Genomic DNA, 15280 nt, shown 5'->3' on the forward strand with positions numbered 1-15280 from the left:
TTCTTAAAAATGTCTAAAGTTATATTAAATTCTGTTCAATTTGGTTATAAGAATTCGGTGTCAGTTATGTCCCTTTAATAAGTCCATAAGCACCAACTCTGAGAACCAGAAGGCTATACAACCTGTTTATGTGTCGGGGAAGAGCCTTTTTTAAACGACAGAGGTCTACTAAACTGAAAGCGAGATCGTCCGAAATTAACTGAAATAAGCCAAATTTATAGCGATATATCTTCACATTGCTTTTATTTCAGACCAGATTTGAGTGCAATAAATGGCGTTTAATAACTGACTCTTAGAGTATTTATAAACTGCGAAGCTAAATCGAAATCAATAATTTTACCTCGACGGGAAAAGAGCCCTATTATTTATGCACTCATTCTTTTTAAAGATTTATTCTGAAATTTCGGCGCTAAAACTGAACGCAATTTTCTCGTTTACTGAAGTTGGATAGAGAATAAAATCTGTTCTAAAAATTGAATTTTTTCAAGAACGAATGAGCGAAACAAATTTCTAAACACGCAAGTGCTGTTCTATGTATATATATATATATATATATATATATATATATATATATACATACATATATATATATATATATATATATATATATATGTATATATATATATATATATATATATATATATACATATATATATATATATATATATATATACATATATATATATATATATAATTTAATATAAAATATTAATAATAGCAAGTTAATTTTCTTAAGTTAATGTAAAAAAATTCAGCCCAAATTTGTTGTGGAAAATAGTCGATATTTTTCATAGAAAAATTGCATTACCTGCGTTGCTGTAGTGATTGGGGTTACATTTTTTTTCAGCTGAAAATTTGTGACATTGAGGCAAAATAAATTGGGACATAAAATAGTGATAACGAATCTGGTCAGTACTAGTTATCAAAATAATTAGATTACACCTTCAAGCTAAGTCTGTATCGTCTGCTCTACGCTGACTTTGTAGCGAAATATGGTGAATTCTTGCACAAATAATAAAGCTAACAATAAAGCGAACACTTACGTTACAGACAAATTACGATTGAAAAAAAAATCTGGTGAGGTACTCACTCAAAAAAATCCGAAATCCAAAACATAGCTCATTTTTATGCCTTCCTTTTTCTGAAATCTCTCGTAATAAATTATTTTTCTATACATTTTACTTCTTCTTTTTTTTTGCTCGTATTTTATACGCTGTTTGATAGATAATAACAAGTTTTGAGTTTCTGGCCATTTTTTTTCACGTAGATATAAAAACATGCAGAAAAATGACACCGTTTTTCAGTTTTGTGAACATCAAGGAGTTGATAAGGGAATAATAACTGTTAAATCATGACCCCTCTTACTTCACTCTATTCAGTAAATGTATTAAATGATCATTGCTTGTTTGTTGTGATAGAAGTCAAATTAAAATCCATTTTCTGTCAAAGTAATTAGATTAATATCGTTGTCTCTCAAAATCCCATCTGAATTTTATTTTACGATCCAAACGAAGCATTGAGCAGTAGTTAAGAGAGCCCGTTTCATCAAAAATTTTTGGTTTCATGAATTGCTGAAATGCATCCCATATTTGTAACCCCGCTTAAGAAAAAACTTAAAAATCCTCCTATGGGGACATTTTCGATAAAAATGACACAGTCAAGCTTGCGATTAAGAGTCGAGCTAAAGTTTTTCATTGTCAATTTGGGTCCACCATAGTTGTTAATTTTTCGAGTTTTAAACTTGGGATTTTTCGCAGTCTGAATTTTTCTTCGATTAACACTGCTAGGTGAAAAAATGTGATTTTTTTTTAAATTTTGAGTTATCCTCATCCTAGTTTTAAATCTGATTCTCTGATGCTCAATTCTTGAAATAGTCGTTTGAAAATTTATAGAGTTGGAGGTCAACATAGAATTCAATTTCGGTGAGAAAAATTAGGTGAATATCGCTGTCTCTTGTCGCGATCACATTTCAATTCTAGAAACAAAATTTTTTAAAAAAATATCTGAATCAATAAAGTATTCTGTTATGGAGTTCCTAATCATAACTCTCAAAACTTCACAGATTTATTATAATGTTCAGCTGAAACTGCTACAACAAAAAACTGAGATTGAGCAAAAAAAATCCTGTCCCAATCGAAAACCCACCCAAAAAAATGGGTCGGAACAATAAATTAATCTCCGTAGAGAAATCTCTAAATTTTCCGCAAAGTGACTATCTGTTCAATATTTAATTTAAATTTAATGACCCAATTTGTCGTCAAAGCGTCTTCAAAAGACATATGGCAATAAATTTTTCATAATTTTTTTTTGACATCTGATTCAATCTTTGTACTTTTTGTTTAAAATAATCTATGTAACTGAAGTCAAAGTCAGTTTAGACCTATTATCACTATCAGCTGCTGAATTTCATAGAAAATTGATGTTATAGGTACCTGGCCAGTATTCGAAGCAATTGGAAATAATAAGATGTAAAGTTACCAATTTTTGACAGGCATTTTAAATTAAGGTGACATCTGCAATTTTTTTTGTTTCAGAGACTCAATTGTTATGAAACAGACAAAATTTATTACTTTGCAAAAAAATTCTAGTTTTAATAAAAAATATGTGAATCTGCTTCACAATAAAGCGAACACTTACGTTACAGACAAACTACGATTGAAAAAATATCTGGTGAGGTACTTACTCGAAAAAGTCCGAAATCCAAAACTTAGCTCAATTTTATGCCTTCCTTTTTCTGAAATCTATCGTAATAAATTATTTTTCTATACATTTTTACTTCTTCTTTTTCTTGCTCGTATTTTATACGCTGTTTGATAGATGATAACAAGTTTTGAGTTTCTGGCCATTTTTTTTCACGTAGATATAAAATCATGCAGAAAAATGACATCGTGTTTCAGTTTTATGAACATCAAGGAATTGATAAGGGAATAATAACTGTTAAATCATGCCCCCTCTTACATCAGTCTAATCAAAAATGTATTAAATGATCATTTCTTGTTTGTTGTGGTAGAAGTCAAATTAAAATCCATTTTCTGTCAAAATAATTAGATTAATATCGTTGTCTCTCAAGATTTTATCTGGTTTATTTTACGATCCAATCGAACCGGTGTACAGTGGTTGAAAGAGCCTATTTCAACAAAACATTATTGTGTTCAGAAGTGCTAAATTGCAATCATATTTAGACCTCGATTTATAAAAAGACCACGCCAGTATTTGAATCATATATTGAAATAGTAGGAATTGAATTTACAAACTTTGGGTTAGTCATTTAAATCAAGGTAGCGTTTGTGAGGTAGCGGTTAGCATTAGTAAGAAAGTTATAACTACAGAAGATTCTTAAAAATGTCTAAAGTCATATTAAATTCTGTTCAATTTGGTTATAAGAAATTTGGTGTCAGTTATATCCCTTTACTAAGTCCATAAGCACCAACTCTGAGAACCAGAAGGCTATACAACCTGTTTATGCGTTGCGGGAGAGCTTTTTTTTAACGACAGACGTCTACTAAACTGAAAGCGGGATCGTCCGAAATTAACTGAAATAAGCCAAATTTATAGCGATATATCTTCACATTGCTTTTATTTCAGACCGGATTTGAGTGCAATAAATGGCGTTTAATAACTGACTCTTAGACTATTTATAAACTGCGAAGCTAAATCGAAATCAATAATTTTACCTCGACGGGAAAAGAGCCCTATTATTTATGCACTCATTTTTTTAAAAGATTAATTATAGAAATTCGGCGCTAAAACTGAACGCAATTTTCTCGTTTACTGAAGTTGGATAGAGAATAAAATCTGTTCTAAAAATTGAATTTTTTCAAGAACGAATAAGCGAAACAAATTTCTAAACACGCAAGTGCTGTTCTATATATATATATATATATATATATATATATATATATATATATATTAATAATAGCAAGTTAATTTTCTTAAGTTAATGTAAAAAAAATTCAGCCCAAATTTGTTGTGGAAAATAGTCGATATTTTTCAAAGAAAAATTGCATTACCTGCGTTGCTGTAGTGATTGGGGTTACATTTTTTTTCAGCTGAAAATTTGTGACATTGAGGCAAAATAAATTGGGACATAAAATAGTGATAACGAATCTGGTCAGTACTAGTTATCAAAATAATTAGATTACACCTTCAAGCTAAGTCTGTATCGTCTGCTCTACGCTGATTTTGTAGCGAAATATGGTGAATTCTTGCACAAATCATAACTATACACACGCGGCCATCTGAAAATAACAGAAACCCGAAATTTCCGCAAATTCAGATAAAAAACAGACTGGTGGTGAAATGTAGTATAGGGTTGTAGTGTACCATATAAGACGGGTTTAAAGTGGGCAAAATTTGTGGCCTATGGGTAATGTGATCAGAAATATGACGCAAATTAATTCACGTCTGATGGTGTTGTAATCCAAGGGCATAAAAGTGCCGAAGGGAAGTACAATTAAAAGGAATTAGAAATTGTCTTTTTTAAGTGTTGCTACACTTCTTCAAGTGTCTCCGTAAAAATTAAGACTGCTGGTAACTTGAGCTTAAAGGATGTATAAATAACTTTTTTATTTTTTTTCAATTTTGAAAATTTCATGTCACGTGTTCTTGTCCAAAATTTGCACATTTTGACTTCAAGTTATATTTCTGTACAGTACGACGTTATATTGTTCATGGGAACCCCCCCCCCCCCCTCCATTTAAAATAGCCATAATCAATAGTTATCATTCATATACCCTTAAAATGGCATGTATTAATTGTATTGGCTATAATGTCACCTATCACTACGCTATTCAAATCATTATTATTAGAGCTGAAACACATCAATTTGTTCACGCTTGGTTACGGGAACATTTTTGTTCTCGGAAGGAAAGGGGGTGGGGGGTTGGAAGAACAAATGTTGTTCATAAGATACCTCAGAGGAGAATCGATTTTTCTAAGCGCTATGTCAGCTGCTGACAAAATTCCTGTTTCTATTTGAATTTTCCAGTTTAATTCTATTTGAAATTTCTAATCAAATTGAAAATAAATATTTTAAAGAGGAAACAGGCAAACATCATTTTCCACAATAATATATAACATAAAAATCGATAACATCGTTAAATCTTTTTTATCGTGTTTTATCGCGTTTCTCGCAAACTTTAAAGTAGCAAAATTTAAAGTCAAGCTTTAAATGGTCAAAAGAAATAAAGAAAATTGAACTTTTCCAAACGGTTTTTCAACCAGCCAAATTGTCTCGTAGAAACTGATCAATTTTAAGTCCCTGTTTTAGTTCCATTCTTTGAAAAAACGGGATTTGGCTTGAAGAGTTTATAATAAAGAAACATTGGAAACAAAATGGTAAATTTTTGTGGCGTGTGTGTAATGATATTAATTTTTATCAACTCCAGGGTAAACTTTCTTCCTTCAAAAAGATATACAAAATAATTTAAATGTTATGATGTCTGAGAAGCTTTATACGAAGACAGAAACAAAAAAGAAGTTGTCTTTTGAAAAAAGAGAAAGCGTTTGAAATTCGGCTCTACGTGATATGTGCAACCAAACATCAAAGACAAATTGAGCAGCATTTTAAATCCTTTTTAAGATATTTTAAGTAAGAAATACATTCGATTTCTTCTGTTCGTAATTAATTTTGAAGTCAGTGTTTTGCAATATGTGGTAAGAGTAAAAGCTAAAATAATTCAATATTTTTTTTATCAAAGTGCATGTGTTATTGTCATCGTAACAAACAAAAAAAAGAAATCGAAAAAGTTGGTTGCTAGAAAATGGGAGAACTTGTCCATATCAATAGGTTTTCAATCTAGAATTATTTTTAGTCTATGCAAAATAAGCTCCGAAAAAACTTATATTAAGAATGAAAAAAGGAGGCTCGCTAATGGAACATCATGTTAGAACCTCACTCATCCACAATGGTGTCTAAATTTTCAGCCAATTGAAGCAAATATAGATTGTCTCTGATGAAGTAGATGATAATTTTTAATTTTAACTTTGATAGGTTCTTAAAAAACTACAGACGTCTATACAAAGAAGTTGATGCCAGTTAGTTCATTTCAAGAGAATTAACACACAAACAAACGAAACGTACGACATGAAATCAACTTTAGTGCAATTTTTCAAGAACAAAAAAAATTTATCAGATGACCAACTAATTTTACAAAAAAAACCAAATGAGCCCAAAAGTGAGCCAAGAAATAAAAAGAGACCTTTGGTCTCACTTAGGAATTTAAATTTAGAACGTGAAGTCATTTCAAATTGAAATAGAGTTACCCAAGCTATTTAATAACGAGGTGGGTCACGATTGAGGTGCAATTTATCAAAAGTTGTTCGAGCAATTTGGCTATCAATGCAAGTATGCAAAGATCTGCGGAAGAAACAGATATGATCTCGAAATAAACTCCAATATCGTTGAAAAATGTGGCCCTGACGAAAAACAACCTTAAAGCAAATTTCAAAAAATTGAAACCTCGAGAACAAGCAGTAAGGATTGAGCCAGGACATCTTCAAAATTCTCAGAAAAACTAATAAAATTTATAAGTTCCCTAAATTGTTATGAAATTAAAAAGCAACAAATGTAAATTGATGGTCAAACACTAATTAAAACAGAAAATTAGATTCAGATATGCTCGTATTTTGACTTATGAAATATTAATATGAGGTTTAAGGGTCAAACAATAAAAGTAACAACAGGTACCCTCAGAACTCAAAACCCACTTATTTTTGTTAACAAAAGCGTCATTCAAAAGAAACTGTTAAGCATTGAAATCAATTATTCATATACTTGGCTTATGCCACTCCTGCAATCAATTCAATCCGTTTTTTCTCAGAATACAATCTACTTACAGAAAAGAACTTGAAAAGCCGACAATCAAAAATTTAGAAAAATTGTAGTTAAACATATGATTGTATATATCCAAGACCATTAGATGAAGCCAATAAGTATCCCTCTTAGCCTTTTTGTAGCCGACTCAGTAACAATGATCAAAAAGCGGACAAAATTTACAAAATTGTAGTGAAAACACTTAGTGACAAAGCAAGAAAAATATAAGTTGCCCGCAGACCAAACCAAACAAGAGCCACTATGCACAAAACTATTTTTTTTTCAGAATCAGTTAATTCATATTTTTTTCAAATAATTTTTTATAGGTTTTTTAAAACAACGGAATGAATACTAGAACCGATGGAAGGACAGACGTCATATAAAAAAAGGCAATTATCAAATTTGGAAAAAATACATTAATGTAAAATAACGGACTGATTTCACCGAACAACAAAAATTGAAATCCAGAAACCGATACCTAACAAGTTTTCAAACTACAGTAAAAACTGTAAAATCTCTCAACAGAACATTTTCATCAATTTTCAGCTTGCTTGACCCCCAACTATTCCCATTTCTACATGTTCAATTGAGATATGTAAGTGAGTGCAGATGAAGCAAAAATTGACTTCAACACTTGTGAAAAAATTGAGAGTGCAAATAGATGTCATCAAAATTGTATAATCAAAAGGTAACTCATGAGTGAGGGATTTCGCCTTTAATTTTGGCACTTGCCAAGTGTTTTTTCTTGCAAAACTTTTTTATCAAGATCACATGAGCCTACGTACGAAAAAATAGAAAAGAAAAAAAAATCCGCAGTAAAACTCTAATTTCTTCAAAGTTTTGTTTTGAAATTTTGAAAAACAGATTCAATCTCACAGAAAAGTTCAAGAATTATACTCTACCAACAACAAGCCAACACCTCTAATTACAAAGCAACTAGAACGTTTTCGTAAATGAGAATAATTTACAAGTCCAGACAAAAAAATGAGGGTCAAAAAAGAAATCCATAATTTGTTCTTATTTCTGAAATTTTATCAAAATATCTTCAAAAAGATTCTTTGTAAGGGGATAATCAGAAGTTTCCTTTATGCTTTCTTGAAAAAGCAATTGGTTTTGCAAGCAACCAGAATATCTGGTAAGTCCGATTGCAAACAACACATGCCAGCCAAAGCAACCAAGTGAATCAGAAACCAATTACGAACGGAACTCACAAAAAGTTTTACAAAAAATGGTGTCAATTTATAATTTATTTTATTTTAATTTATTTAATTTATTTTATTTTATTTCATTTCAGATTTTATATTTATGATTAGCTATCAATGGAAAGGGAAATTTGGACTCAGACATGACTCATATTTAAGTCATGAAGTCTTTAATAAAAAGATTGCAGGGCAAGGTAAAAGAAAAATAAATAATGGAGACCCTTATTATATATATATATATATATATATATATATATATATATAATTGAAGTTAGAAAAACAAAACCTTGTTATATATATATATATATATATAAAACAGGGTTTTGTTTTTTTAACCTCAAAATTTCCATTACGTTAAGCCAGATTTGGCATAATTTCTCTTATCTTTCTCTCATTACTTTCATCTGCTCAATAAATTATTTACATTATTTATAAAATAGCCGTTATAAAAATAAATTGTCTACAGAAGTTAATAAATTCATCTTACCTTTTACGGTCAGCAAAAATGAGGCTATCATGATTCGCAAAAATTTGCAGTGGTCATATCAGAATTTTTATAGTATAAAATTGTGCAATTTTCTGATCAGCTGGTTTATAAGATAACTGCAGTTTGTTTCATCTTATGAAATTAACCAGAATCTGTAACACGATAACCCTTTCATATGCAAAAAGTATTGACTGTATTGTATATGTTCTATCCCTAAAGTTGAAATAATCGAACGTTCGAAAAAGTCAAGACATGCGATAGAGTATCAATATGGTCATTTTAATGCCGACGTTTTCCTTTTATTTCCTCATCTTTTTGTATCTATGTTTTAAACATGAACTTTCACCTTTGAACTCTGTCCAGTGAGTTTTTGAAACCTCCGTTATTTCAACTTTTTGGGACACGCTATATATGCACTGTCAAGAATCACAGTTAACGTTGAGCTATAGCGATCTAGTCTCTTCATAATTCGAGGTCTAAACATCGGTTCTTAATTTCCTAATAAATTTTACAAGATAAAAATTTCTCATCACGGGTATAATGTAACAGCACTCACATGTTTACAAATTAAACGGAAAACTGATAAGAACAGGAAGTGACGTCCAATTTCACAAATAGTGTTGTGAAGAAAATAAGATTTCACCTCTCAAAATAAAGCATTGTTAAGTTTTCGTTCAATCACAATATCGGATTTGTGTTTTGACTTGTGATGTGCTACAAATTAACGACTATAAAAGAACTGTTGATTCATTTTGTCTGTCATGATCTTGAGCTAAGTATGAGCAAACATCGAGTTAATGGGGGCAATTAGAATTACATTACCACACATTTAAGTTTGCATAAAAAAGGCTATTCATAGTCATTTTTGGCTTAATGAAAGAATTTACCAGAAAAGTTTGTTTAGGTTTTGTTTGTTTCTGTATCTTTGCAAAACAAATCTTTAACGAAGTATAAATATTTGGTGTTAATATTGGCTGATATTGACGTGATCAAATCAGGAACGTTTTAATTATAGCGATATGACAGAAAAACGTCAAATTTTTTGATTGTGATTAAAAGTTACATAACATTTGAGCTCAATTAAATTGTATTACAGTGGAGTATACCGGAAAAGATTGCTAAGCTATTTTAAATACTATTTAAATTGGATCTTCTCCGCTAGCGCCCCCCAGGAAATTAGGCACTCCCCATTTGTATATGTTTTAACATTATGCTTGCATTTGAGTTATTACCTGTGAATACGCGTGAATTGGCATTTAGAAAATTTTAACAGAGCGACTGTTGAAATTAATACGTGCATAATAGTTACCAACTAATAATGAATTAATAATAGTAACTATATAATGTAAACATCAATCAAAAACGTGTTCTTATAGCATTTTCAGTAATTACGTTCTTTGTAAAGGGGTCTACTACTTTGATTTTCCTAAAAAAAGTTGCAAATGTATTTTTTGATGAATTATACTAGGTACGTAATTATGAACACAAGTAATTTTCCCAGAAGGGAGCAAAACATAAATATTTGGGGGGTGCCTAAATTTTGGCTAAATAGGCCTGGCGGGGGGGGGGGGTGCTAGCGGAAAAGATCCTTTAACTTGAAGGAGTGACTTAGCTTCTCTGTCTGAGTTACCGCAATAATTAAGAACAGAATACCAGAATATTGACGACAGATTTTGGATATTTGCTGTACTGTATTCATGCCAAAATATAGACCCTCAAAACTGAATCTACGTCATATAGTCTACGTAATTGTTAGTTATAGGTGATTTTGATAGAGAAATATAAAAAAATTGATAGAAAAATCCGCAAGACATTAAAAATCTCAATTGCTTGCATTTTTAACGCTACTTTGGTGGTAAAATTTTTCTTTTCTGACGACCTGAGTACCTTTTTCGAGTTTGTCTGATTGATGGCTGGTCACAATGGGTCTCTAATTTTGAAAACGTAAGTACGAATAATGGCTTAACTTCAAATCTAACGGTCTTAAAATTTTAAGACATTTCTTCAGATCAGAAAAACTAAAAAAAAACTTTGAGTATGAACAAACATTGTAGTCTTTCTGCATGCCGCAATGATTAGACTGATGAGTGATAGGACTCACTCGCACTCTATCAAGTAATCATTTATTTTTTAACTGAAATGCTAAACCAGTTGTTATGTGGATTCCAACATTTTACTGTTGATTTTTACTAGAAACTTCTTCAGGTAAGTTTTATTTTCTGGTACACAGCAGAACTGAAGCGCAAAGACACAATGTAATTAGTAACTGCACAACAAAATTTTGTAGATTTCTTTTCAATAAAAATGAGCTGAGTACTTAACAAAAAACAGCCCTACTAGGCTAACTTGGGAGGACCCAGTGGATAACAGCAGAGTTCATGTTGCTAGAACACGAGGAAGATAAATTTTCTAGATTACACTTGCCGCGCATCGCCGAAAAAAAGATTGGGAGACCTCTTTCAGTCTGGTGTTGCCTGCTCGTAGCAGTCTTGGCGAGCTATTTTAACCCATGTGGCATGTAATGACGAACCAAGTAGACAATTAAAACATTTTGCAGTAACATAGTGCTCCAGATGGGCCATGTTTTAGCGTCCTCATCAAGTCGATGTACTGAATTTTATTGGGCTGAGGAGTAAGCCCCAACAAGCTCAACGCTATAACTTGGTTTTGTTTATGTCAATTGGTTGAAACATTCAGCACTTAATGGGCTGAGGACCTGTCATTGTTCTCCGCCTTGATATCAGCAGTTTATATTTAGCTCAATTTGATTTGACTAGAGTTTTGCATATAATATAATAGTCAGTAATACGCATATTATACAAGAGCTCACGGTTTGTGAACTAACTACCCCTTCTGGTATTTTTTCACTTAATTAGCTAATCAAAATGATTTGAGGAATTGTGAACAGATTAATGCTTCATACTAAATATTCCTTTTCTATATTCAAATTCTGTGTTGTCAATTAAAATTTTGAGAAACTGAAAAACGCCAGTTAATTGGCGAGATTCATAACCAAGGAAGAAATAATAAGCTAACTTTCCAGGTGAGAAAAAGTCAACACATTGATGGTTAGAAGTTGTTTCATCATTATTTCGAAATGATAGCTGGAATAATTAAGTTCTTAGATCAAAGAGCCTTGAAAGATAATTGCCATTTTTAAACAAAATTTGAATTTCATCGAGTATCAAACGATTATTTCCAGAAACAGGATTTTGTTCTTATTTTCGAATAAAAAAATGTTGCAGCATTAATAAATTTTTACTCTAAAGTTTTTTAATAGCTTCCTTCTTTGAATCTCCAGTGGGCACAAAACGTAATGCGCTTCTTACCTCTCTCTCGTTGTCTCAAAATTAATGCTTTTTATAAGCCACAGAACTTAATAAAAGTACGTCTGCGAAGATTGAGGATTGAAGCATTGTGGTTTTTTTGAAATTTTTGCAGTGAAATAAGTGGAGTGCTAAAGTATAAAACGAACGAAATATATTTTGGACAGACGGCAATGAACAGTGAAATATGAATTCAATTAATCATTTCAACTGGCGTAGACGTAAGTGACCTTTGGTCCAATATTTATTTAATGGGAAGAGATTTTAAAAAGAGAGAAAAAATTCAAGTTTATTGATCGTATTTCTAATTTACCCTACTTTTCATTCCGGAATTTAAAAAATCTCAACTTACCTTTTGGAGTTGCAAATGCTGAGAAAATTTAACATCACGTCAAAAGTCAAATGGCCACTAGCTCGCCAGTCAAAACGGCGTCTATGGAATGAAAACTAATCAGTCACAGAGAACACGTTACTTAAAGTCATTTGTATTCTCTCCACAAAAAGTAACTTTCTTTTTTATCTTTTGTAACCCTGAATCCGATTTTTTATCAGCTATAAAGTCAAATGTGGGCTGTATAAGTCTGGAAAATGTGGCATTTAAAAGCCGGGCCGCATACTGCTGTTAGCGTGCGAACCAAATTAACATCAAAAAGAAATTACTACTTGTTTTTACTAACTTTTCAGACGATTGATTGTAAAACCAACAAATTTCAAAACATATGCTCGCAAACTAAGTTAGTAAAAAAGTTGTAAATGTTGATTTGTACGTGTACTAAAATCTAACATTTTTAAGTACTTGGTGCTAAGTTTCCATAAAAATAATCACTGCAGAATTTTCAATTAAAAATCGGCAGAAATAAAATTGCACGATGCTTTGGCTAAGTTGCTGTGTACACTTAGCAAAGAGGCAAAAAGGTTGAAAACAATATAGCGGCTAACGTCTGACCACCTTTTCCTTTTTCTGAGGACTGTGATAATGAAATGTGAAAAGTATGAACTAGAGAATCACTTCAGCAGCAAAAGATCCCTTCACGCCCTGGGCTATAATACGGGCACAAAGTTATGCAACGTTTATTTCTTACCTGTTGTAAATTCTTCCCTTTCCTATGATGTAATTTTTTGGGGTCTTTCCTGTCACAGCCCCCCCCCCCCCCCCACAAAGAAATCAAATATCATAACCCCTATTATGGTATCTTTAGAGTACTAGGGGCTATAGATACCCACTATCCTGGTGGGGGAGGGAGGGAGGGGTGGGGGGTGGTATGGGATGAGCCAAAATTTTCATTATTTTTGCGGGAAAAATGCACAAAATTCACCCTCATAGTGCACGAAGATTTTTTGCATGTTGCTGTAGAAAGTGCCAATTAAAAAGAAATTGTCAATTTGAAGGTCGATACTTCCCTTGCCGTTTCTTTCTTTCCCGGGTATTTTTTCAGGATGCTGGGCAACTTTCGAGAGCGGGCAATTGACGGAAGTGTTTGTTAAATATTTGATAGCCGTATTCAGTTTGAATAACGAGTTGTTCACGTCAATAAAGTGTCTCTTCCAAACAAAGATTTGAAAGAATGCTGGAATCGATTTTGACAACAAAAGGGAATTGAAAGGAATGGAAAAATTGAATGGAAATCTTCACTTTTGACAAAAATGTGTCAATATATTTTTGCTGAGATGTACTTGTTGAATTTTTGCACAAATGCGTCATTGTAAATATTGATTTAATCCTTAAGTTTTTCTGTTATTTAGTTATATAGTCAGATGAAAAAAATAATGGTTTCACGAGTCAACACAACGGACAACGGGAGGGGGGGGGGGGGGGGGGGGGGTTGTCGAGTAAAGGAAGAAAAGTTTTTAATTATTTCTTCATGATAGCTCCTCCTTCAGTTTTTATAGTTTAAGTTGATAAGTTTTGGAGAATTAACTTTAAAGATATTGGCATATTTAGTTATCATCAAGCTACCAATCTCACTTATGCCTCCAGTTGCCTTAATTGTTTAAAACGGAGAAAGTTGAGTTCCAATGAATTCTACCTAATTTTGAATTGACCAATTATTATGAAGATCAATTAATGCAATGCCATGATTTCGAACATTAGTTAACAACTCAAAAACCCAATTTAAACCAATAGGTTACGAAATTAAGAGCATTTTTTGAATCTGATCTCTTACGTTGGGCTAAAACCCATCGTAATTGCACTCCAATCAATTCTATGTTTAATGCTTTAGGAAACCATAAACTAGTTGAAAATTAATTGCTTCGGAAAAACATGAAAACAAAACTCAGTAGAAACCTTCTAGCAAAGCAGCCTGCCTATATGAAGTTTTCGCGGAACCGTTGAACCAAAATCTTTACAACCTATCATCAACAAATTTGCCATTTTTTCAGTGAAGTGTGTTTGAGATTTTAGTGTTTTTACCAACAATTGTTTTGCTCTTGTTGAAAAAATCTTACAGTTAATTGATCCTTCATGTAAAATACTGACGTGTTTGGCGCGATTTCTGTTATTAAATTTTATTTAAATCATTCATTCTCAAAAATGCAGCATTTGTACTGCACTCATTTAAGTTTCCCATTTTTATGATTAATTTCAAAAGCTCATATAAATGTAACTTCTCTATGTTATATTTTTTGCAGCAATTATGAAGTCCTCGATTTAATCAAACTTAGGTTTCCCATATATAACTCTCACTAGATGTTTAAATTTGTTATTCATTTTAGTGATATCACTCTTTGCAGCTGTACCAATGATTAAAACTCCATGCAGTAAGATCGGTTGGACATAAGTTCTTCATGCAAAATTTAAATGATTTTTCTCGCAACACTGTTCTCAGCTTATAGAAAATAGCACAAAAAATTTTTGTTTTACAAAGAAAACACTGAATATCATCTTTACAACCTAGTTTCTCGTCAATAAAGATTCCAAGATACCTTACTGAATTTTGTTTTCCATTTGATTTATATAAATTGATATTTGTTTGGTTTTTGTTTTCATAACTTTTTGCAAATTGTATTAAATAACATTATCGAAGTTCAAAGTTTACTTAATTTTGTCCGACCAATCGTTGGTAGATTTCATGCCTCAGAAAAACTCTCAGAGTTGTATCAAAGCTGTATTATCGGCGTAAAACAAAGTCTTTGTTGTAGCCTCCGGAAGATTGTTAATTACAAGATGAACAGTGAAGATCCCAAAATTGAGCCTGGAGAGACACCTACACTTAAAAGTAAGAAAAAGGATTCAATATCTTCGCAACGTAATTTTTGTTCTCTGTTTGTTAGATAGCGTTTTGACAAGCTATTCGCAGATCCTTGGAGTAAAATTCTCCATTACTTTTCTACGAGAAGTGAGTGATATACTGTGTCAAAAGCTTTTTTAGTACAGGAAGATTGCATTTGTTGAAGTTGCTGCCTAAATCAAAATTTATCTCTCTGATCCCACAACTGATAACAAGGCATT

At 31.8% G+C, this 15280-nt stretch overlaps 1 protein-coding gene across 4 annotated transcripts in view; it reads right to left on the bottom strand.

Annotated features, from left to right (window-relative positions):
- The window catches only part of LOC142353918 (cysteinyl leukotriene receptor 1-like), a 29921-nt gene extending 16987 nt beyond the window's left edge, over positions 1-12934 (bottom strand). Inside the window, exon 1 of one of the 4 annotated variants that reach the window (XM_075406150.1) lies at positions 12912-12934. The gene's annotated coding sequence lies outside the window, so the exon portion shown is untranslated. The other 3 variants (XM_075406151.1, XM_075406149.1, XM_075406148.1) reach the window with 3 other exon arrangements.
- Positions 12935-15280: the final 2346 nt, after the last annotated feature.

This window comes from Convolutriloba macropyga, chromosome 15, assembly GCF_964194025.1.
Source record: "Convolutriloba macropyga chromosome 15, txConMacr16.3, whole genome shotgun sequence".
NCBI lineage: Eukaryota > Metazoa > Xenacoelomorpha > Acoela > Convolutidae > Convolutriloba > Convolutriloba macropyga.